Source organism: Anomaloglossus baeobatrachus, chromosome 8 (assembly GCF_048569485.1).
Source record: "Anomaloglossus baeobatrachus isolate aAnoBae1 chromosome 8, aAnoBae1.hap1, whole genome shotgun sequence".
In the NCBI taxonomy this organism is placed as follows: Eukaryota; Metazoa; Chordata; class Amphibia; order Anura; family Aromobatidae; genus Anomaloglossus; species Anomaloglossus baeobatrachus.
Window position 1 is genome coordinate 167,452,969 of NC_134360.1, and position 24,839 is coordinate 167,477,807.

Sequence of the window (24,839 nt, forward strand, 5' to 3'; positions counted from 1 at the left end):
AAAGTGGCCTTTAGTCTCTTCTGTAGATTGTACGCTCCAATGGTTAGCAGGCTCCTCTTTCTCCTTCTTCAGTGCATCCAACAGTGATTGGGATGGTAACAAACCATGTCTGCCTTCTTTGGGAAGTTTGTCTGGATCATTGCTTCTGCAGTTATACAATCTCTATGAAGCGCTGACTATGTGAAGATATTCTAAAATGATCTGGTTGAGTCAGATGTGAAAATTTTAATAATTTTCAGTCATTGGGCCCTTGGCAAATAGCTAAAGAGTATATACAAACTGGTAAATCGAGACCCAGATGACTACCAGACCACTGAGGAAAAAATTGGGGAATACCATGTCTCTGGTTTGTTTGTTTTACAACATTAGCTGATGTTTTATTATTTGTTTGATGAAGGTTACGATTACAAACTTCTCTAATTACAGCATTGAAGGATAATTATAGAACATTTTTTTAAAGTAATTAGGTCACGAGTATTTATGTATTAATTATGAGTATTCATCAATGGTGCAAAAAAGAAGAGCTTGCTAGATTTCTATTCTCTTGTTTGGGATGAGTCTTCCTCTCAGTTTCCACAATTCCACAGTGAAATATTGTCTTGAAAAATTCCAATTAATTCTCTTTATTGTCCTATTCATTGACATGTTTTCATTTATTACATTCCTACGATGCCCCCCTCAGAGACATTCCAGTCTGCTGCCTGAGGCATGACGCTTATTTCCGCACATGGCTGATGCCGCACTGGTGGGTCACAGAGTCAATGCCGCCTGAGCACGGTCTTCAGCTTGATCCATGTCCTGAGGAAATAGATATAGTTGAAAGGCCGTTAATCTACTTGAGACCATCAGGCATTTGAAGTGTTGCGAAATGGTGATATGCAGGATTCATATGAAAAACCTTGTAGATGATGATGATGGTGATGTGAGAAGCAGAAAATAGGAAAACCGAGATGAAGGTTTTGTGAAAACATGAGATAATATATTAATTGGTGTCAGGAAATTAAGGGTAAGACCATACAAGCGTTAACTCCCGCTGTGCTGCGAGTGTAAGAAGAGTCATGCAACTGAGATCTGATCCTGTGATCGGATCACAGCTGCAGAGGAGAGGGCGTGCGGGCACTGTAGAGGAGATTGAAGGATTAATCTCCCCATCTCCTCCATTGTCAGCTGATGCGATTATCGCACTGAATTCCAGTGTCATCCGAGTACAGTGAGATATTTCACTCCCACCCATAGACTTAAATGAGTGCAAGTGAATACAGATAGGATTCTACCCGCAGCATGCTGCGACTGTTTTCTCGGTCCAATTAGGGCTGAGAAAATAATCACAGATGGGAACGGCCCCATAGAGTAACATGGGTCCGGATGGAATGCAAATTTTTATTGCATTCCACTCGATCCGTTTTACTCGCCGTGTGTCCTAGCCCTAAGGCAGAGAATTACTGTATGTAAGGGACAAGTTGAGAACAGCCTCTTATGTCACTGTCAATATTATGGATTTAATTTGGTGATCAATGTATCTATATTTTCAATTTGAGGGTAGATAAAAAAAGGTAGAAAAGTGATAAAGTTGTTTTCCATCCATAAATGTTTAACTCTTTGGATTTGTTGAAGATAAAAATTATTTTTTTTCTGTGGGATTTGATGTGTATAAACTACCATTTTTGGGAATTCGATAAATGCTCTGAAGGGATGATCCAAAATAAATATTGATTTTCATCCTAAATGACTCTTGTGGTAATCTAATAGCTTTTTTAATATACTTTAACTAAAAAGTTAAAAGGGATGTCATCAGGGGTCAGTCACTGCGGTCATTGTTAGAGATGATCAAATCCAAACTGTAAAGTTCGGGGTTCGTATCCAACACTAGAGGGCTCGAAGCCGAACAAGATCTTTAAATAAAAAGTCACTGTCCGCGTTCAATTGCTGTTCATATCATAACCACACAATAGAGCATCAGGGTGCTCAGGTGCTCGGGCCAGTGAGAGCCGCTTGCAGTTTCTGAATGGCTCTCAATGGGCTTAAAAAAACCTTTTTAGAGGCTGTGTTAAAAAAACCAAAACACTCCCTCCCTCAGAAATGCTCTGTTTATGGCTGGCTGTATGTGAACGGAGAGCAGAACTGGCCAATCATTGACTTTCAATATACTCGTTACTCAAGTCAAGCCCATTAGTTTTGGTCCACATTGACTTATATTGGGTTCAAGTTCTGGGAACAAGTTCAGATCAAGTCTGGGTCCCAAAACAAACTTTTAATTATTAACGTCTGGCCAAACCCAGCAAACCTGAACATCCACGGATTCGCTCATCTCTAGTCACTGCCAGAGCCTCTGTTCCCACCCAGAGATAAAGCATCATCAATTATGTCCATTTCAGGGGCTTTGCTAGTTCCTTGTGTACCGAGCATAAATTGGTTGTCAATTCCAATATTTGCTCAGTAAGATCTTGTTACTGTGCAATATTCTTCTTAATGCATAGTGACAATGCGCTCCCTCTAATTAGAAGTGAGGACAAGAGAGCACACTGTGAGTGTGCATTGTGGTACAAGCACATAGCAAACAGGGACCAGTGCCACTCCAGAGAAAGTGATGTCACTTTCGGGAAAGAGCTGAGCTCTGCTCTCCCTGCTTGCCACATTCTTTCCTCCCAATGCGCACTGACAGTGCACGCTCATGCCATCTCACCACTTTTAATTAGAGCTGGCAAGGGAGTGCACTGTCACTGTGCACTGAGAGGAATATTGCACTGACAAAAATCCTTCTGACTCTGCCCCATGTTAGATCCCATTGGGGCATCCCAGCATGTACTGGGCATTCTTAAATGGAGTGCAATCAAAACTAATTAGGTAAAAATAAGTAAAAAACCCAGTTACGTTTTACAGGGGTCGTTAGGGACTTTTTATTTAAAGCATATTAGAAATGTATTAGTTTATTACAATAATTTGTCATTTAGAATGATAATCATTATTAATGTCAGACCACCCCTTTAAAGTGGAGAGGGCTAGAAGTATAAAAACTTTGTATGATTGGTCTGATAAAAGCAAACTCAGTGGTCAAATAAGACATATACACAAAATCTGCAAAGAGAAGCTTACATTAATGTTAAATTATTCTGCACAATAATAATATTCCATGTTTTACAATGTATTATTTCTTATCCAGATGCTTATTATAATACTGTTGTTTTAAGAATTTAGTTTTCTCTCTCCCTTACTTCCCTGTTCCTCCATACACAGACACTTGACCCATAGATGTAAAAGTGCCTGGGGATGGAAATGTTTCTCTCTGTGTTATTTCACAGCAGAATGGGAATTTGTGTCCCTTGACATATAGGACCAAAATTGTTTTACTTTCAGACAGATAGATTCTGCTATTGACGAATCAAGAGAGGTCACACAGCAATTTAGAAGCAATTAAAAGGTAATGAGAAGAAAGGGCTGAAATCTCTGCCTGGAGATCTTCCCATGTGAAGGAATGAGTAAGATAAATGAGCTTTGTCTCCTTTTTATCTCCGCTTCTGCTCAGTTCACTGGTTACAGTTAGGGAAGCCGGGTCTTAAATCCTGGCACAGAAGCAGGAAATGACTCACTGCCATGTTTCCTTTGGGGGTTAAACACTTGTACCTGGCAGAGTGATTGAGGAGGAACAGTACAAAGGTGAAGTAGAGTCATTGCTCTATAATTTACTGGGCTGCTCTCTTAGTCCTGTAAACATTATCCCCTTTTACCTAGTATTCTTTAAAGGAGTTGTCCAACATTAGCTTAACAAAAATTTTTGAGTTTATCTGTGCTGTATTGTCATATAAATCACACCTACATTGTTATTTTCTGTTTTCTAACTTTTGTTCCTCTTGAATTATACCTTTATTCTCTGCAGCTTCTTGTTTACATTCAGATCCAGCAAACATGACCACTTCCTGTGCTGAACCTCAGTCAGAGCTGTCACCGCCCAGCCTCAGTGTCCAGCCCCACCCCAGTGTCCAGCCTCACCCCCTGCTCGCCCCCTGCACACACAGTCCCTGTCAGTATATTCTTCCCCAGCACCTGACCTGGTATCACTACAGCATTGCAAATAACAGCCCCACATCGGGGTCTGCACCGCACACATATGTCTCTGCACACGCACACACATGGCTTTGCACCGTACACATGGCTCTGCACACGCATGGCTCTGCACTGTACACGCACACACATGGCTCTGCACCGTACACACATGGCTCTGCACCGTACACATGGCTCTGCACACGCATGGCTCTGCACCGTACACATGGCTCTGCACCGTACACATGGCTCTGCACCGTACACATGGCTCTGCACACGCATGGCTCTGCACCGTACACATGGCTCTGCACCGTACACATGGCTCTGCACCGTACACACATGGCTCTGCACCGTACACATGGCTCTGCACACGCATGGCTCTGCACTGTACACGCACACACATGGCTCTGCACACGCACACACATGGCTTTGCACCGTACACATGGCTCTGCACACGCATGGCTCTGCACTGTACACGCACACACATGGCTCTGCACCGTACACACATGGCTCTGCACCGTACGCATGGCTCTGCACCGTACACATGGCTCTGCACCGTACACATGGCTCTGCACCGTACACATGGCTCTGCACACGCATGGCTCTGCACCGTACACATGGCTCTGCACCGTACACATGGCTCTGCACCATACACACATGGCTCTGCACCGTACACATGGCTCTGCACACGCATGGCTCTGCACTGTACACGCACACACATGGCTCTGCACACGCACACACATGGCTTTGCACCGTACACATGGCTCTGCACACGCATGGCTCTGCACTGTACACGCACACACATGGCTCTGCACCGTACACACATGGCTCTGCACCGTACACATGGCTCTGCACACGCATGGCTCTGCACTGTGCACGCACACACATGGCTCTGCACACGCACACACATGGCTCTGCAACCCCCCCATCCCCATCGGGAACACATGTGGAGTACATATTCACCCGTCCTCGGTCCCCGCCGCTCCTGCACGTTCGTCCGCTGTCTGTGCTCTCTTCAGCACAGTAGTGACGTCACCGCTGTGCTGCAGAGCGCACAGACAGCGGGAGGGACAGTGACTTCTCATCAGCACATTCAAATGTACCGGCATCGGTGATCTGTGATGCCGGTACATTTGAATGTGCGATCCTGGGCAGGGGGCCCGGTGCTGGAGCTGACACTACGGCAGCTGCCGCCAGGCCCCGCCCCCAAATCACGGACCCCACAGCAGTGCAGGGGGAGGTTACTGGAGGTGCAGGGGAATGTGTGGGAGGGTGCAGGGAAGGGGGGCGGTGACTCCTCGCACTGTAGTCGCCCAGCAGGGAGGTGACATGCTGCTCCACATTTGCATGTCAACATGGCCCTGCCCATGTAGACGTGCAAAGACCGGAAGCAGCAAAATCGCGGCAGGAGCGGTCACATGACCGCTCTGAGCCGGGGGAGAGGGGCTGACAGCGGGGCAGGTAAGTGGTCTCTATCTACTTACCTGCCCCAATGTAGCCCAATAGGGAAATAAAAACAAAAAAGTCAAAGAAGCCGGATAACCCCTTTAATGTCTTTTGTTCACCTGCTTCCTATATTTAAGATTTATTCTTTACCTTCTTATTCCTTCTTCTTTAAATATGTATTCTGGCTTTACCATCATCTTCTCTGAGTTTTATGTTGTACCCCATAAAAAGCTTTGCATGATGCCCCCATATTGAGCCACAGTTACATTAGTATTTGCTGATATTTAATTAGCATGTCTTTTTTTTTCTTCCAGAATATGACATGTCTTAAGTGTCTGAGCTTTGGGATCCTATAGGGCATGTCAGTGTTTTACTGAATGCACCCTGACTGCTGTGCCCTGGTAGTAAGAGGTTAAGTATCCTCTCATGTCCGATACTCCCTGTTATCCAATGGGAATGTTCCCATGATCCCACTCTTTCCAATATAAATATTCCCCCTCTTCCTGGTTCCGGTCTCTCCTCACCTTGTGAGATCCTGACGCTGCTGTCGTTCCCGGTGAGAGATGGCTGACATGCTGGACCAGGCTGTCAGGGACAGGATCAGGAGGGAGGGTGACGCGTGGCTTGCTGCTATTATAGGTGAGCAGCGTTCCCCTCCTCCTGAGGCTCAGACGCAAGCTCCGGCCGGCAGGCGGCCTGCTCGTCTAAGCCGCCCGCCGGAGCGTCTGAGTCCCACACTGCGCACGTGCGCGCGGGGCGGGCGTGCGCCCCACGTGCGCGCGAATCACGTGCACGCCGTGCGCGTTCCCCCCACTCAGTAATGCCCACACGCCCGGCCACAGTAACACACGCGGCGGCCGCACGCCTCTCCTGTTCTACAGGCAAAGTGGCGCCGCTGTTATTAATAAATCAAATCCCTGCACTCTGGAGGCAAGGCTTAACCCCATCCTTGCTGCATCAGCCCAACACTCCCCGGTAATAGCACCCCCACACCTGGCCATGGGAGGAAATAATAGCTGCAGATCCTCCTCAGCAGAGGAGTCTGCTAGTAGTATGCCATCATCTACTCTCTTACCTCCCCTGCCACACTGCATTAATGGAGAAGCAGGCAGGGTGGGGCCGGCTGCTCCCTCAACTACAATGTTATCTCCCCAGTTGTCTTTTCAACACATGGACATGAGTGGGGGAATGACTTTGCCCCCTGCGGCGGCTGCGGTGATTGCTTTGCCGCCTGCTGCTCCTGCAGCTACTGTTGGGATGGCTTTGCATCCTGTTGCTCCGCAGGTGCTGGCATTGCCCCCGGCGGCACCAGCGGGGATATCCTTGCCTCACGCAGCACATACAGTGTCGGCCTTGCCCTCGGAGCTGCATAACCTACCCCGGGTCCTCCCTGTCCACGATGCAGCGGGTGCTGGAAGCACGGCCCATGGTAGGCGACGCCTGGGCACGGATACCGCTCCGCTGCCTCCGACTCCTCCGACTCCTCACATTCCCGCAGCCTATATAGATGCAGGCGATCCAGTAGGGATTGCGATCGCCGCTCTGCCTATTTTGAGCGACGGTCCACATCCTCTCGCAGAAGCCGTCGGTCTCGGTCATCAAGATGGCTTTCGCCATCTATCACGGCTGATTCATCCGACGACTCCAGGACATCCAGCAGGCACTCTAGTCGCTGATCACGCTGCCAGAGAGATGCCGAACCCTATGTGGTTCAACCACATGCCGCTGGATCGGTAGCGGCTCAACATATATCGGTGAATCCCACGGATGCTCCAGCGGTCGGTGAGAACAATTATTCTGGGGCTTGGGGAGTTGCCGATACTACAGCTATGTCATTAAAAGCTCTGTTAGCCCATTTAAATACCCCGGATAATAAAATTCTGGTTAACCCTTTATTACTCTGAAATCAACCTGAAAAGACATATGTGCTCCCTCCTAGGGCTGATATACATAAGGATACATTCTTTTGCGGTATCTCCCCCTTAGGCTCTCACCTTGGCCCAGAGACTGTTAACAAAATTTGGGCAAATGATTATGTAGACATTTGGTCGCTTGTTTCCACTGACCAATTTACAGTAGACAAGGAGAGGCGTTCCGCTGAACTGCCTTTACATTAAAAAAAAAAAAAAAAGTTGCAAAAACTATTAATAATTGGCTGCAATCCTTTTTTCGTATTAGGGTGTGTCATGGGTCAGAAACATCCTGACCGTTGTTCTGAGGTTTTTATATATGTTGACTCCATATATAATGCATACAAGGCGCATGGCGGGTCTGCGTGGTGGCGTTATGACGAAGATTTCAGGCGTCGTCTGGCCCTACAACCACACTTAGGGTGCCCCTTTTATGTCGCTGCCCCTGGCAGCTCTGCCGCTTCCAGTTCTGTGGCAGTGCGTAGACCCGGCGGCACTGCCGATTCTTTGGTCTCTGCAGATATAAGCATGAATGCTCTACCTGCGGAGGCCCCCATGCAGCAGCAAAATGCTCCCGCTCTTTGGCAAAATTGCCAACAAAGTCGTCAAATTCACCTGAAAATCGAGACGCCAGTGAGCTTATCAGAGACGGGGCCGTGGCTCGATCGGTACCCCAATAAAGAGGCGGCAGCTCAGCTGCGCTTCGGCTTCACTTTCAGATTCTTTCCCCCTTTTAACCTTAAAGGGAACCAAACATCAGGCTTTTCGTGTATAAGCTGCAGCCAGTGCAGTGCTGGCACTATCATGCACAGTGTGTACATACCATTAGGAGGCAGCTCGGGTGTTTAGGCAGTGAAATACAACTTTATAAAGTTTGAAATTTCGTGCACTTTTTGATTGACGTGTGCACCTCTCTGTTAATGTCCGGGCGGGTTATGCAGGAGTTCCCCGCCCCCCCACCAGCCTGTTCCTCCCTCTCTCCTGATGTCCGGGCGGGTTATGCACGTGTTCCCCGCCCCCCGCGCCGCCTGTTCCTCCCTCCCTCCCTCTGGCTGTATGTAAATATCTAATCTTCAGAAACATGGCGCCGGAGTGGGCCTCTGCGTATAGCGCTTATCTCCGGCGCCATGTTTCTGAAGCCCCCGCATTACACAACTTGGTGTCTGAGAGGGCGGCGCATGCGCCCTTGTTTCTTCACAGCCTGTTGTGACCGCGGGAGCACGCGCGATTACAACAGGACAGAACAGGTGACCGGAGGACGCGATTACCTGCTGCTCCTGTATCGTGCCGCCCCAGGACACCGGGCCAACACACCAGCCGGTGTGACATCGCTGTGGCGCCGCCCTCTCAGACACCAAGTTGTGTAATGCGGGGGCTTCAGAAACATGGCGCCGGAGATAAGCGCTATGCGCAGAGGCCCACTCCGGCGCCATGTTTCTGAAGATTAGATATTTACATACAGCCAGAGGGAGGGAGGGAGGAACAGGCGGCGCGGGGGGCGGGGAACACTTGCATAACCCGCCCGGACATCAGGAGAGAGGGAGGAACAGGCTGGTGGGGGGGCGGGGAACTCCTGCATAACCCGCCTGGACATTATCTGCAGAGGTGCACACGTCAATCAAAAAGTGCACGAAATTTCAAACTTTAAAAAGTTGGATTTCACTGCCTAAACACCCGAGCTGCCTCCTGATGGTATGTACACACTGTGCATGATCGTGCCAGTACTGCACTGGCTGCAGCTTATACACGAAAAGCCTGATGTTTGGTTCCCTTTAGCAGACAACCCCTTTTTGCCTGGGATTTAAAGTCAGCGACGGATCTCCATGAGGTTTTGCTTGATAAACTAAACAGCGAGTTAGATAAAGGCAGGTTTAAAGGACCCTTTAAGGTGATACCTTTTTACAACTTTCGGGTGTCTCCACTTGGGGTCATACCTAAGAAGGAACCAGGAAAATTCTGTCTAATTCATCACCTGTCTCACCCGAAAGGTTCATCCATCAACGATGGTATACTTGAATCGGACGCGTCAGTCACATATGTCTCTTTTGACAAAGCTGTGGATTTAGTTCGGCAAGCGGGACCGGGGACGCTGATGGCCAAGTCAGATACTGAGTCGGCTTTTCGCCTCCTCCCGGTCCACCCTGATTGCTACCAGTTGTTGGGATGTTTTGTAGACAGCTCTTAGGACTATGATACGTGCCTTCCTATGGGATGCTCAATCTCTTGTTCCTATTATGAGCTATTTAGTTCTTTTTGGAATGGGTTGTAAAAGTTGAATCCGGTTCTCAATCCGTTATTCATTATCTTGATGGCTTCTTTTTGTAGGCCCCCAAGATTCCACTCACTGCCAATTTCTATTAGATACGTTTTGCAGTTTGATGTCCCGATTCGGTGTCCTATTGTCAAAGGAAAAAACAGTTGGTCCTTTGCCGGTCCTTTCTTTTCTTGGTATTGAGATAGATTCAAACGCGATGGTTTTTCGTCTCCCAGATGACAAGGTATTGAAGCTGCGCTCACTGATCATGGGGTTTTGTTCGGTCCGTAGAGTGACCCTCCGTCAGATGCAATCTTTGTTGGGCTTTCTAGTATTCACCTGTCGCGTCATGCCAATGGGTCGAGTTTTTCCCGGAGGTTATCACTGGCTACAAAAGGCGTTTGGCTTCCCCATCTCCGTACCAGGATTACATCCCGCCTATGGGCTGATTTGTTCATTTGACATGATTTTCTATCCAGGTACAATGGGCAAATTTGTTTCTAGGATAACTTTGTCTCCACTGAAGAGCTATCACTCTTTTCCGACGCATCCGGATCGTTGGGTTTGGTGTTATTTCCGGTGATCAATGGTGTGCTGAGCATTGGCCCCAATCTTGGCACGCCAATGGTCTCATGTCCAATCTAATTCTTCTCGAGCTATTCTCCATTGTGACAGCGGTAGCGATCTGGGGCCTGTCCTTCAGAAATAAACGGATTTTATTCTGGACTGACAACATGAGGGTGGTGCACGCGATAAATCATCTGACTTCATCCTCTTTGCCAGTTATAAAATTACTTAAATTTTTGTGCTTCAATGTTTTGAGCTCAATATTTGGTTCAGGGCTCGCCATGTGCCCTGCAGGTGCAACACTATCGCCGACTCACTTTCCCGTTTTCAATTTCAGAAGTTCCGACAGCTCTGTCCTTGCACCCAAACAGAGGGAATATCGTGCCCACACAGCATATGGGATCTGTTGGAATGCAGCTGATGCCGTTGGTGATGTCTTCAGGGGCCCCGGCTGGCTTACGGTAAGGCATGGGCGGAATGGTTAATTTTTCGCAGCAAATTACTGGGTTTCTACATCTGATTCTGCTAGATTGGATGTTACCTGCAGTACCTGTATCACTTGTACAGGCTGTCGGGACTTGCTTTCCATTTCAAACTACGAGGTTGGCTGGACATTACTAAATTTTTTATAGTCCAATAAGCAGTTAAGGGGTGGGGCAGGGGGCAGCCTAGAAGGGAGTGCAGAAGGCCGGTTTCTTTTAGCCTTCTTCCTAGTATCATCGGACAAATCTACGCCGTTTGTCCTCCTCCTTTCGAGTCTGCTCTTTTCTCTGCTTCTTTTGCTATAGCCTTTTTGGCGCATTGCGCATTGGTGAGTTGCTTTCTCCTGCCGGAGGCACCCACGGGGGCCTTCGGCACAACGACATCACATCGTGTAATGGGGGTTTAAGGATTAGGATTCGGAAATCTAAGACTTTGCTTTCTATTCCTGGCCCAGTGTGCCCTGTTAGATTGATCCATAACTACATCACTTTGCGCCATGGTAACTCTTCATTCTAGTCCATGAAGACGGTTCACCTCTGACGAGATTCCAATTATTAGTGGTTTTTCATAAATGTTTAACGTTTATGGGTCTGCCCGCCAGCGAGTTTGGTACTCACTCCTTTCGGATAGGGGCGGCGACTGAGGCCGTTTGGGCGGGATTGCCCAATGAGGTCATCCAGCGCATAGGCCGGTGGTGTTCTGAATGTTTTGCGAGATATATTAGACCGGAATTATTGCTTCTTTAATCAATTCTTTAAACCGGTTTGCCTTATTGTATACGTGTCACTAACAGTTTTTTCCTTTCAGGCGCGGCTAAACCTGTAATTTGGTTACTGGGCCATTCCATATTTGGCTTTCGTGGCTTCAAGGTCAATTGGAGAGGCATCAGGGGTCTCATATGGCCTCAAGTTATACCTGAAGTTGTGGAGATTGCCAGGTCTACCTTAACTCCAGTGGTCTTCGTCATTCACGCCGGGGGAAATGACCTTGGTTCCCGCCGCAAGATGGTATTGAGCAGGCTTTGTTCTTTATGGGTGGGGGTCGGAGCACAGTCTAGGGCCTCTGCTCCTCCATGGCGGTTTTGAGCCAAACAGTTAGTTGGTTACAAAAGCTAAAGTGCGTCAGGAGTCCGGCCTGGCACAAAGTTTCGTTTGAAAGTATTGATTAATAATAGTTAATTGTGCTGTGACCGACCTCCATCCACAATAAAAGATGAGAGTTGTTTAATTTTGATAAAGCTCTCCTAATAAAGTTTGGATTTTGGTTAATTTGGTCTCGGAGTGGTTAATCGGACATGGGAGGGTCTTGTTTGCGGGGTGTGGGTATTAGCAGTCTATAGGGCATGTCAGTGTTTTACTGAATGCACCCTGACTGCTGTGCCCTGGTAGTAAGGGGTTAAGTATCCTCTCATGTCCGATTCTCCCTCCCTCCCCTTCCAGGGTTGTTATCCAATGTTCCCATGATCCCACTCTTTCCCCTATAAATATTCCCCCTCTTCCTGGTTCCGGTCTCTCCTCACCTTGTGAGATCCGGACGCTGCTGTCCCACCCTCCCTTCCTAACTTTTGTTTAATCTTTTCAAGTCACAGCGGTTTTGAGCCAAACAGTTGTTCGGTTACGAAAGCTAAAGTGCGCCGGAAGTCCGGCCTGGCACAAAGTTTCGTTTGAAAGTATTGATTAATAATGGTTAATTGTGCTGTGACCGACCTCCATCCACAATAAAAGATGAGAGTTGTTTAATTTTGATAAAGCTTTCCTAATAAAGTTTGTATTTTGGTTAATTTGGTCTTGGAGTGGTTAATCGGACATGGGAGGGTCTTGTTTGCGGGGTGTGGGTCTCAGCAGTCTATATTTTGGGTGTTCTGGTGTTTATTCAAGATGGTTAAACCAAGTTTACAACTCCCATGTACTTGAGTGTAAAGAGAGAAGGAGATGCACAGAGTTTAGTTTCAACCAACAGTATATGCCAGCAGTCACCTACCCTGTTAAAACAGTGGTCTCCAACCTTTCTGACCTTGAGAGCCACATTCAGCTCTGAGAGAAGGTCGTGAGGCACATTTAGCTCTGAGAGAAGGTCGTGAGGCACATTTAGCTCTGAGAGAAAGTCGTGAGGCACATTCAGCTCTGAGAGGTCATAAGGCACATTCAGCTCTAAGAGAAAGTTGTGAAGCACATTCAGCTCTAAGACAAGGTCATGAGGCATATTACGCTCTGTGAGAAGGTCGTGAGGCACGCTCAGCTCTGAGAGAAAGTCGTGAGGCACATTCAACTCTGAGAGAAGGTCGTAGGGCACATTCAGCTCTAAGAGAAAGTTGTGAGGCACATTCAGCTCTGAAAGAAGGTCGTGAGGCACATTCAGCTCTGAGAGAAAGTCATGAAGCACATTCAGCTCTGAGAGAAGGTCGTGAAGCACATTACACTCTGTGAGAAGGTCGTGAGGCACATTCAGCTCTGACAGAAGGTTGTGAGGCACATTCAGGTTTGAGAGAAGGTTATGAGCCATATTAATCTCTGAGAGAAGGTTGTGAGCCACATTCAGCTCTGAGAGAAAGTGGTGAGGCACATTCAGCTCTGAGAGAAGCTTGTGAGGCAAATTCATCGCTGAGAGAAGGTCATACGGCACATTCAGTTCTGAGAGAAAGTCGTGAGGCACATTCAGCTCTGAAAGAAGGTCACAAGCCACATTTAGCTCTTGTCCCTCACAGTAGTATCACCCAGAGCCCACAGCCAAAGCTTTTCCACAGAAATCATCACACTGAGGCAGTATACCAACATCCAGGGATTCCTACCCCCATTCAGAACTGCTTTTCTGTGCAAGGCTAATCACAAAAAACACCATCTGGAGTCCTGCTCTTCATAGATGCTTGCAAGACCTGGTCCAAATGCACCAAGCTGGAGGTCGCAAGCTACACATCATGGGTTCGTGAGCCACAGATTGGGGACCCCTGTGTTAGAAGATAAACCCCACACCCATCAAACATTTATATCCAGAAAAAAGTATAGACACTCACATATAGGTTGTGTTTTCAAATTGCAGTTAAACTACACTCAGATTTTTCTCAAGTTGGAACTGGTAAACACAGGAAAATAAGCAATATTTCTTCCCTTTATTCTTTCCACTTTATAAGCTAGGCTTTAACTGGAGGAAATGGCACAGTTTTCTTTGTGAATCTGGCCCTAAATAGTATAAAAACATTTAGGTTCATTTTTTGCATAAAAATGCATATACAGTATATTAGGCATAAAAATATTTTTTCAATATGGCTTTATTTAAAATATTGCACTGTTTGAGGCCCGCAACACACATCCGTGCCTCCGGTATGTGTTTGGTACGTTTTTGCATGTACCGGAGACACGGGGACCCATGTTATTCTATGGGTGATGGCACACACACGTAAAATCACACGGAACGTGTGTCCGTGTCGTAAGTACGTGTGTCCGGTTTTCTACACGGACGACATGTCCGTTTTTGTCCGGCAGCACGCAGGCACGGACCCGCTATAGTCTATGGTTCCGTGCCTGCACGGACCGCACACGGAGTATGTCTGTGTTCAGCACGTTTCGTCCGTGTGCGTTTTTAAACGAGCGATCTTTTTTTTTTTTTCTTTTTTATTAAAGTCAGTCTGCTTACCTTTTTTTCTGCTGTTCTCAGTCATACTTACATTGGCGCTCGGTCTTTTTCTTTCCCCAGCTCATACTTACCAATCCCCGATCACCAGCGCGGTGAGGAACAGCTGTGCCGAAAATACGTGGCTTCAATTCATTTGAAAATGCCGGCCGCTCATTAATCAATCTACTATTCCCTGCTTCCCCCGCCCACAGGCGCCTATGATTGGTTGCAGTGAGACACGCCCACACGCTGAGTGACTTTGTGTAGTGAAATAAATAAATAATTAAAAAAAACGGCGTGCGGTCCCCCCAATTTTTATTCCAGCCAAGATAAAGCCATACGGCTGAAGGCTGGTATTCTCAGGATGGGGAGCCCCACGTTATGGGGAGCCCCCAGCTTAACAATATCAGCCAGCAGCCACCCAGAATTGCCACATACAATAGATGCAACAGTTCTGGGACTCTAACCGGCTCTTCCCGATTTGCCCTGGTGCATTGGCAATCGGGGTAATAAGGAGTTAATGGCAGCCCATAGCTGCCAATAAGTCCAAGATTAATCATTGCAGGCATCTATGAGACACCCCCAATGATTAACCGGCAAGTTAAAGCTAATAAACACACACAGTGAAAAAATCCTTTATTTGAAAAAATAAACAATAACAAATACCCTCGTTCACCAATTTATTATGCCCCAAATACCCATCCATGTCCGGCGTAATCCACGGAGGTCCCACGTCGCTTCCAGCTCAGCTACATGAAGGTGACAGGAGCAGCAGAAGAACACCGCCGCTCCTGTCACCTCCACGCAGCAACTGAGGTGAGTAGCGTGATCAGCTGAGCTGTCACTCAGGTTACTCGATACACAATTTTATTAAAGGCTCTGCACAGTGTGATTCTACAGACTGTCTTGAGTAAAATGGTGCTTCATGCAGCACATGTACAGATCGAGATTTCAGCTTGATGAAGAGGTCATTGAGCTGAAGTCTCTGTGATCACATGCACCACTTCTGGCGATATTTTATTGAAGACTTGCAGACAACTGGTAGAATCACACAGTGCACGCGCTACCTACTGCAATCATGGTGGCTGAGACACAGAATTTCAAGGAGGAATGTCACTGAATAATCACTGACCTGTAGAAGAACAGAGGAGGCAGGCGGAGGGGCAGAGGAGCAGAAGACCCTACCCCCCAAGTCATGCTCCAATGCATGGATGACATCATCATGAAAACTTTAGAGGAAGATTATTCAGCAACCAAAAATCGGATTCCTTCACTGCAAGTATCAATTCAATCAACATCAAAGCGCTCTTATGGCCATGTATTTTTGTTATAGTGATAAATCGTACTGACAGGTTCTCTTTAAAGGGAACCTGTCACTAGATTTGGTGACTAAAATCTGCGGCCACCACCAATGGACTCTTATATACAGCATTTCAGCATGCTATATATAAGACCATGCTAGAATGCGTCCTACGTCATGCACATGCGCCAGGATTGAGGTCCTGTGCAGGCACAGTTTGATCTGCCCTGAGCAGGGCAGATCAAAGTATTATAGTGCGCCTGCGCAGGTCGTTAATGCCAGCACGTGCGCATGACGTAGGACGTGTCATTCACCCCGGCTTCAGAAGAAGGAGGACAGAGATGGCCAAAAGAGGAGGCGCTGCACCCAGAGAATGGAGACACCCATCTGACCCATCTGCACTGTAGCGACCATTTAGGTGAGTATTATAAAGTGATTTTTACGTTCTACACAGCGGCCTGGGTTCTTATATACAGCATGCTAGAAAGCTGTATATAAGAGACTACTGGTGATTGCCGCAGCTTATAGGGGCCAAATCTGATGACTGGTTCCTTTAAAGACTGTGATGTGAACCTAACATGTCCAGTACATTTCCATCTCTGGATTAACTTATTTGGCATAGTATGCCTTGCGGGTGCTGAGACAATGTAAAAAATTGCAATTAGAGGTTTCCTAGGCCCTAGAGATTTGTAGCCATTTGTTTATCTCATATTCATTTCTATGCAAAATGTATTTTACTTTTCAAGTACCTTGCATTCTTTTTACATCAAATATTTTTTCCTGCCATTACCCCTCTTACCTTCCACTTTATGTAGTGTCTGCCTCGATCGGACTTTATCACACTGTCTTTCATGGTCCCCTACAAACTTTTCACAATGCACCATATAGCAGTGAATAGATCACCCACTACTCATACACATCCAGTAAATGAGTTGTTCATCAATCTAATTTTATAAAGTACAAAAAAAAATACATTTAGTTTCATTCCAATCAGCTGAAAAACCAAAAAGGGAATCAATTGAACATGTAAAAAGAAAAGGTTAAACAAAGCTTCCTATTTGGCTTTTTCATCGATAATGCAAAAAGCTTTGAACAGTTGCTTAAGAGGCTTGTAAAAGGAAAGTAGCACTGAAAAAAATCCAAGATATTCTATGTCCCAGCATGCGTCATTTGTCATGGTGAGAGGCTCTTATCACTGTATGTGGCAGGAACACAAAAAAAGACCAAGAAAAGAACCTTTGTTGCTGATTTTCTTTCTCACATGATTTTTACCCAATATTCAGCTTGGTCACACATTGTTCTGACATCTTAGCACAAGTATGGATTTAGTTCTGCATTGTGGTAGGGGGAGCTGTTCAGCTTCTAAAAGGATAATGTATATAAACTCAACGCGAATACACGACTGTGACTACTGTAAAGGTAACGTTTTATATTATTCTTATGTATAAAAAATTCTGAAAACTATATATATAACTATCTATCTATCTATCTATCTATCAAGACTTTCTCTAAAAACATATTCTAGAAGATATCTATATCTGTGATTAACATATTTGACATATTTTTATATAGTACTTTAGGATCAGTACATTATTCATCAAGTAACTAAACTTCCTCTAAAGTAAGTAAAGAGGTTGTCCTGATTTGGAACGAAAGGCTGCAGACTCTTTATGTACTGCAGACTTGTGAATCCCTACATTGTGTGCACTGCGCACTGTCAGGACTCTCTGGTGTCGTAACCTGGAGCAGGTGGTCATGTGACTGCAAGTATGCAATATGAATGTTCCAGACTAGATTCGAACTAGATGTGTGCAGGAGTGCACACATCTAGTTTGAATGTGGCACATGGCAGTATTGCATGAGCATTTCACCTACTTGCGGTCACACGACTGTCCAGTCTTACTATTAGCACTGGAGAATCCTGACAGCATGCACTGTGCACAGTGTGAGGATTCACATAAAGCGACTGTAGGCTGTCATGTTAAACCTGGAACACCCTTTAAATGAAAACTTAGTGCTAGATGTATGCCAACAAATCTAAAAGCATCTTAATGTGGTGGCAAAGCAATATGTCACTTACTTTATTGCTTGCTGTAGTTTTGATAAAATCACTGTTCTATCTGCTGTAGATCTAGCAGTTCTCTGAATGCTGAGCTCTGTATAACTTCACCAACACTTCTGACTGACAGCTTTCTGTGTACATTGTGTATAGGTAGAAAGCTGCAAATCAGTGATGGGGCGGGGTTTTACAGACCTCATCAATTTGGAGGATTACATGCCAGCAAGTGTTTGGTCCTCGAGTGATAATCTCCTGCTCAAATGCAGTGAGTTTATCAAAACGTCAGCAAGCAGCAAAGTAAGTGACACATTGCTAGTATCAAGGTCTATGGCTCGTCATCATTCTGCTCTAAGACTAGGTTGCAAAACCTGGAGACAGATTCCTTTGAAAGAGAAAATTTGCATTGAATTATTGTTTGACATGAGTCAGAAATCAACAAGAGGATCTATGCCCTGTAACACCCACTGATCTGTAGAAGAAATAAATCCTAAATCTCTTCAAAGCACAATGCGTCTTTGATTGTTAAAGGGAACCTATCAACAGGTTTCCCCCTATAAACTGTGGCCACCTGTCATGGCCTGGGATAGAAGCTATACCAGCCATATAGGACAACACAAAGGGAAGGGGGAAGCAATGGACTATTGCTAGGGAAAGGGGGGATGTGGTGACCCCGGACAACAACCTACAGTTCACCCTCACTGCTCTCACCAGCCATATACAGGTTCTGTACCTATCGCCAAGCAGGAATGCCTCACCCTAGACAAACCCTGATCTGGGCCCTAAGTAAGGATGGAAAGTATGAGCTTTGTCACCACCACTATCACTTAAGGAAGACACAAGGGAAAAAATACAGGGGAAACACAACTGAAAAAAACAGAGCCCTGGTAGGTAGCAAAAGGCAACACTTATCTGAGCTGCAGTAACCAGAGAAGTCTGGAGCAACAGAAGATGACCTTTCTGGAGCTAGCAAGAAACAAACTATAATCCACACCCAAATCCCCCCAGGGTGAAGTTTACAAAGGAAGTAAGAGGCTGGTAACTGAGAGGAAAAACTGACAGATTCCCAGGGTCCTAGAGTCCGCTGCAGCAGAAACAGGGAACTGTCAGATAAGAAGATGTGCTGTCAATGTTTGGGATTTTCTAACACTCGCTGCCACTTGATTGTCAGGCGGCTGTGACACATCTGTGACACCACCACTAGTTAACTCATATATACATCATTTTAGAATATTGTATATTAGAGCCCAGGCCACTCTGTACAACATAAAAAGAGCTTTTATTATGTTCACCTAAGGGGCAATCCGGCCAATGGGCTCCACGGAACTTGATCCAGCACATCCTCTCTTCTTGTGATCACCGTCCTCTCTCCCTGCGTCTTGTGGATGACACGCCCTACATCATCCACATCATCCACAAAATGTCCTCCATTGCGCTCCTGCACATGCGCACTTCTCTTTGCCCTGTTGAGTGCAGAGTAACGTATAGTAGTGTACATGCACAGGCATTCTTTGACCTTTCCCCGCACCTGTGAATTACAGTACTTTGCTCTGCCTTCAGCAGTGCAGGGAGAAGTGCGCATGCGCACTAGAGGACACTGTGTGGATGACATAGGATGTGTCATCCACATGAAGCAGGGAAGGAGGATGGCGATTGTAAGAGGAGAGGAGGAACCAGATCAACATCAGCGATGCCCATCGGACCAAACCACCCCGCAGGTGAGTATAATAAAAGGGTTTTTTTATGTTATATAGATTGGTTTGGGGACTTATATACAGTATTCTAGAATGCTGTATATAGTGGCTTACTGGTAGTGGAATCCACTTTATGTGGGAAAACCTTGATGACATCTTCCTGTTTCACATGTACAGTTCAGGAACACAATCTAGACTCAATGTCTCTGCACCGGTATATTAGGCTGCTGTAGACATTAGATTTTACGAGAAAGCATAATACTTTCTGCAGCCATTAATCACCCTTTGTATTTGCATTCTATCATTTGTACATATTGCAATTGTCGCTATAATAAAAATATTACTTGAGTAAAATTGTTTGAGAATTATGACATGGGTTTCAATTGCCTGGAGCATTCAGCATAGCTGGGAAAAGAGACAATTGGAAATTGATGGATTGCTTGTGAACAGAACGCTTATGCAATGTTCTTGTCTAAATGTTTTCCTATCAGCTAACCTTATTGTGAGTGGTGTACTAAAGATGAAAAGTGCTCTGCAGTTTCTGAGGCCTCTGAACATTCAGGACCTTTCCAATTCTTCTGAAAATGTCAAAGGGTAATTTATTTCAAGGGTTTATATCTGGGTACATTGATAAATTTCTATGGAGATAATCTGTAATGTGCCACTACACCCCCTTACAAAAACCTGCATTCTTGTATCCTTTATTAGCGTAACTCGCTCATTTCTGACCAAAAATGATAGAATATATTCAAATAGAATTAAATTCCACTCAAATTTCACAAAAATCCACTTTCACCAAAATGCAGATTTTTTAAAAAAAATTGATTACACACAAATTCAGCAAAATGGCAGCTGCTGGGCACCATTTTTCAGAACCAAGAGAACCATAAACAATTTAAAAATAAATTCCTTATACTTACCTTACCACTCACGGCATATTTTTAGCACCACCGCTCAAGCTGAAATCCCAAATCTGATGGCACATCCATCTCTGATGAGGCTCGGGAGGATTCTGCACATTCTGCACCTGTGCATGGAAGGTATAGTGCATGTTGTGACTTCATTCTAACGAGAGATGAGCAAACTTTTTCGAAAAAGGTTTGCCAATCTGAAATTCGACACAAGCCTTGCCCATTCAGATTTGGTTTCTCAAAAATTGGCAATGTTCAGCTTTGTTCAGTAACTGCGGTTGCACTTATGCTTTTTATCTACGTTTTTATGACTTTGGCTAGGATATTGGTGCTGTATCATGAGCGGGGGAGGTGTTTGATCAGAGGAGGGGGTGGGGAGAAGTCAGAGGAGCTGCGGACTGTTTTTTCTTAACTTTTGTGTAGATGTTCTGGCAGCCAAGCAGAGCACAGAAAGCATCCAAAACGTTCAGACACAAGGGCTTGTGTCATTTGCTGCCTAAGTCACATGTCCTTCTGCATATAAGAAGCGCGGACATGGGGCATCGGTGATATTTTGAGACTGCTACAGATTAAGGACGATGCTGCTGCCGCATATAAATGCAGATAAATATAAATTCATAATAGCTCTTTGCTCCTAGCACCAATCGACATTTCAACATCTAAATCCTGATTGCTAATTCTGTAGTTCTGACAGCAATTTCAATGTCAGCATCTAAATTCTGATAACTAAATCTGTGGTCCTGCGGCCTGCCCCAAATCAACATTTCAGCAACTAAATCCTGTTCGCTAATTCTGCGATCCTGTCACAAATGGACATTTCAGCATAGGAGGAAGAGGAAGACAAGGAATTAACGTTGCATTTCTATCTTAAACATTAATCACTAAGAGGTGCATGAGGGAGAGGAGAGGTGTAGGCATGGTGCTCTGAAAGCCCTGTCAAACTCAGTCAATACACAACCAGGAGACCCAGTTTGGAGTATCACATTTAAAAAAATTTACAGTGGCATCAAATGCCCCAGAGTACCAGTAGTATAATGGGCACAGCGTGCATGCATGGCCTGGCCCCGTATTTCTCCCTTAAATATTGATCAATAAGAGGTGGATGAGTGATAGATGTAGGCCTGTTGCTCTAAGATCCCTTCCACTATAGGCAACACAGATCAAGGAAGCATAAGTTGGAGTCTCCACATTTAAAAAAATTAGGAGAAGAGCACAAGGAAAAGTGACATCAATTGCTCCAGAGTACAAGTAGCATAATGGTGCAGCATGGATGCATGGGACAAGGCCTGGAATGACAGATTGTAGCAGAATACAGCACTTTTGTTGATGGTGCAGAAGTAGGATCCAATCCCTTAACCAATATAAAAGAAAACTTGGCACTCAGGAGTTGATTTGAAAGAATGTTGATTTTTATTTCAAGACACAACCAAGCACAAATGTTTTGGTTCATAAAGGACCTTCCTCAGTGTGCAGTGGTGATGGACACCACAGGAAACACTGTAACGCTTGTGTGACGCCCTGGACCCCAGTGGTCACAGGTAATAACACCTACCACATTACACACACACCCCCACTCCCTGTGAGGACACACCCGTCACCCGAAAGGGAGACCTGATGCCTCCCTCAGGGCCAGTAGGGCACACCAGGTGGGCGGAGTCAGGCGGAAAGACACACCCACCGAGGAGACTACTGTCCTGAGGCAGAAAATACACAGAGAACAGTTTTGAGTGTGACAGTGACAGGAGGTGAAAAGGAGAGAAACTGTCAGGGACCCGGGTTGGAGCCTGGGACCCTTGAAACGTCAGGCAGGCAGACGGTGGTGGCCGTCTGGAGGAGTGCCAGTACAGCAACCGGCGGAACCGTAGGGACCGGGCCAGGGTTGGAGCCCGCCGGCCCTGAACCAGGGAGTCAACCGTGTACCGGGGCACCAGAAACCGGATACTCAGACCCCGTCCTAGCTTAGAAGCCACTGAGTCTATGCAAATTGACTGATTGCTGGCTGGACCTCACGGGTTCATCCACACCGAAAGTCCCGAAAGAAGGCAAAAGCCCACCGATTCCAGGTGAGTGCCACTGCCAAGGGCCAAACACCCGACGGGCCAGCGCCTGCGGGCAACCGAGGGCTCCTCCGGCAGCTCAACGCCGGGGAGCGGGCTACCCCTGTCCAGGCAGGGGAGCCGAAAAACCGCACAAGAGGTGCAAGGGAAAAGGGGACACCATCAACTTCACAGGGGACACAAGCAGCCGGCTGTGGGACCCGACCATACCCGAACTTTTTTTTACCAGTGACTCTGAGTGTGAATTATTCGTGAGTACACCAGTGCCATCTGGGCACAACACTGCACCGCAGCACGGCACCCTGCACCCCGACAACAACACTGTCACCAGCGGTCCCCCACCACCGGGCCCCGGGACACACCCTCCCTACCCACGGAGGGGCCAACATCTAAGCTGCAGCCACAACACCGATCCCGGACGAGCCCACCTTCGCTCCAGCCGCAGCGGTTGTGCATCCCGTCACCACGACCCGTGGTTGGTGTCATGACCCATAGAACGACAACCTGGCCCACCTGGCTGCGCGCCTTGTCCCACACCACCACCACCCCACTGCCTCCCCTTTAACAGAGCGACGTGGCCCCCGGTCCGGAGGCGCTCGTGCCACCGACAACCCAAGCCCGGACCTCGAGCAGCTCGGCCCGAGCAAGCGGAAGAAGCGGTCGGGCCTCTCTCAGGGCGGTACACTTGCCCCTCCTGGGAAACAGAGACACTCTACCACCACTGTGAAATGACCGTAGGTCCTAAGAGAATCCAGTGGGTCACAAACCGAAACAGAGGCAGAAATAAACAAGGGTTCCTTTACTGGGTTGAGAATTAGAGTACAATCCAGAATAAATTATGATTGACTCAAGAACCCCTCAAAGCACCACAAAAGTGGAATTAACACACTCAGCGTTTAGCCAGAATCAATGCGCCGATCTCAGAGTTCCCGGGTTATCTATATTACCTCAGGAACCGGGAATAAATTTACCTACTCACCAGGTTGAACAAAGAAAAAAAAACAATGAACTATAAAGGCAAGAGGTGTAAATCCAATGGGGGCACTCTGAGGGAACCTCTGAGATGGCACACTGAGTATAACATCACCATTAATCCATTAATAACAAAGCCTTAAATTTTACCACGGTGAATACTATTCCCCTTATGTAGACCTTACAAACCAGTCTGGGTGTCAGTAAGGGGACTTATAGCTACAATACCCCTCTGGGAATTATTCAAATGGTCCCTCCAGTGAGGAAGGAGACAAACTCTAGCACCACCTATTGGAAGTAGCAATCCTAAAAAACGCATGGAGGATACGATGGTACAGGTCTCCTTGGCTGACCCTATGACTTGGGACCCTGAGCTATCCCTTATCCCAACAGTAAACTTAATGGTAATGTAGCGTCCCACGGGGCAGGGGGTTAACCTACTCGTTGCCAGGCAGTCGCGGGTCGGGTCAGGTGACGTCACGGGTGGCCTTGCCCGCTTCCGTTGCCCCGATGCGTACAGTAAATGGTGGGGAAGTGGGGTATTTGGGGAAAGTTTGTCATGACACCAACTGTGATATGTAGCTAGGGAGTAGCCGCCACTGCAGAATTCCTCGCCAGGGCAGGTGTTATGGCAGCCAGGGTGGTATTGCTCCCCACAAATGGAGTGGGCCCCGGGTGGATGACAAGTGTAGTAGTCAACGGCAGTGAAGATGCGCGGCGCAATGGCACTGGAAAAGACAAGGATGACACAGGGGACTGCGGTTCAAAGTTCTCTTTACTCACAGTTCTGAAAGTGCCCTGGAGGTGCCCCTCTCCGCCAAAATGGGCCTCAGCCGGTCCCGGGTAAATCAGAAGCAATCAAAGGTGTCTGTGGAGTGTGAGACCTCCCTTCCTTGCACTTGGTTGTGGATCCCAATGGCTTGAACCGGCTAAGGGACCCCAGTGTCTCTGTTAACCTTAAGTGTCCCATCTCGTATGCAGGTGGTGGGGATCCTCGCCGTGGGGCCTGGCTGCAATCCCGACCCCGGATCCTATGTGTCACTGTGCTCTGGGAAAATGGGTGGTGGGTAATGAGACTTGTAATCCCCATTCTCTTCAGATTCTGGCAGACAACATAGAGTATAATCTGCCCTAGGGCTTCTGCACCCTGTCAGCATTTGCACTGTGCAATGGTTAGGCTCGACCTCCAGCTACCATGTTCTCCTCTGTCTCACCACCTCCACCGGTTGCCTCTTGCCCTCTTCTAGTCTGGATGGTTCCACCTAGAAGAGCTCTGAAGCACTCCTTACAGGTACAGTTTGTTCAAAGTCTCAGACTATTCTCCTTTCCTAAGATAGCCCTGAAGTATGCATCCCAGGTGGTCTACCTGAGGGGAGCTGGGTCACACACCCCCCAGGGACCTGTTGTTCTCTATCCCAGACTGATCTGACTAGAAACTGTTTGTGCTTGCTCACTTCCTCAAGCAGCAGCCACCTTTAGGATGACTCTTAGGAGCGGGAATTCCCCAGTCTGTCTAGCTTTCTGTGTTGTATAACTAGCTGA